Consider the following 460-nt stretch of genomic DNA (forward strand, 5'->3'; position numbering starts at 1 on the left):
CTTCCTCTCTTTTTTCTCCTTTCTTTTTCTTTCTTTCTTTCTTTCTTTCTTTCTTTCTTTCTTTCTTTCTTTCTTTCTTTTTTCTTTCTTTCTCTTCTTGTACACCGCCCCTCCTCTCATTACAAGTCCTCCCTCGCTCTCTCCCTGCACTCTTATGCCTCTCCTCTTTGTTTTCCACTTTGCAAATCCCCCTTTTGGTATCTCTCTCACTTGTTCTATCCCTTTGCTCCTCCACATCCCTCTCAACCCTTGCTTCCTCTGTAACCCCCACCTCCCCCTACACTGAATGCATTTTGAAGACATGGAGTGTAATTTGGCGCCCAAGGATAGGCTCTCTACACACACAAAAATGAAGGACTTAAAGCAGCATTTGAAACGGAGCCCACCCCACATCAAAGGATAATCCGCTATTTTTCTGTTGGGCTCCTAATGCTGTGTGTGATAGTCTAAATGCTGTTGC

The 460-nt window shown here is 43.7% G+C and overlaps 1 protein-coding gene across 2 annotated transcripts in view; it reads left to right on the plus strand.

Annotated features, from left to right (window-relative positions):
- sema6a (sema domain, transmembrane domain (TM), and cytoplasmic domain, (semaphorin) 6A) overlaps nt 1-460 on the plus strand; it is a 63,408-nt gene that overhangs the window by 280 nt on the left and 62,668 nt on the right. The gene's annotated exons all lie outside the window — the stretch shown is intronic.

This window comes from Morone saxatilis, unplaced genomic scaffold (genome assembly GCF_004916995.1).
Source record: "Morone saxatilis isolate NCDOM2014 unplaced genomic scaffold, NCSU_SB_2.0 Contig16, whole genome shotgun sequence".
Lineage (NCBI taxonomy): Eukaryota > Metazoa > Chordata > Actinopteri > Moronidae > Morone > Morone saxatilis.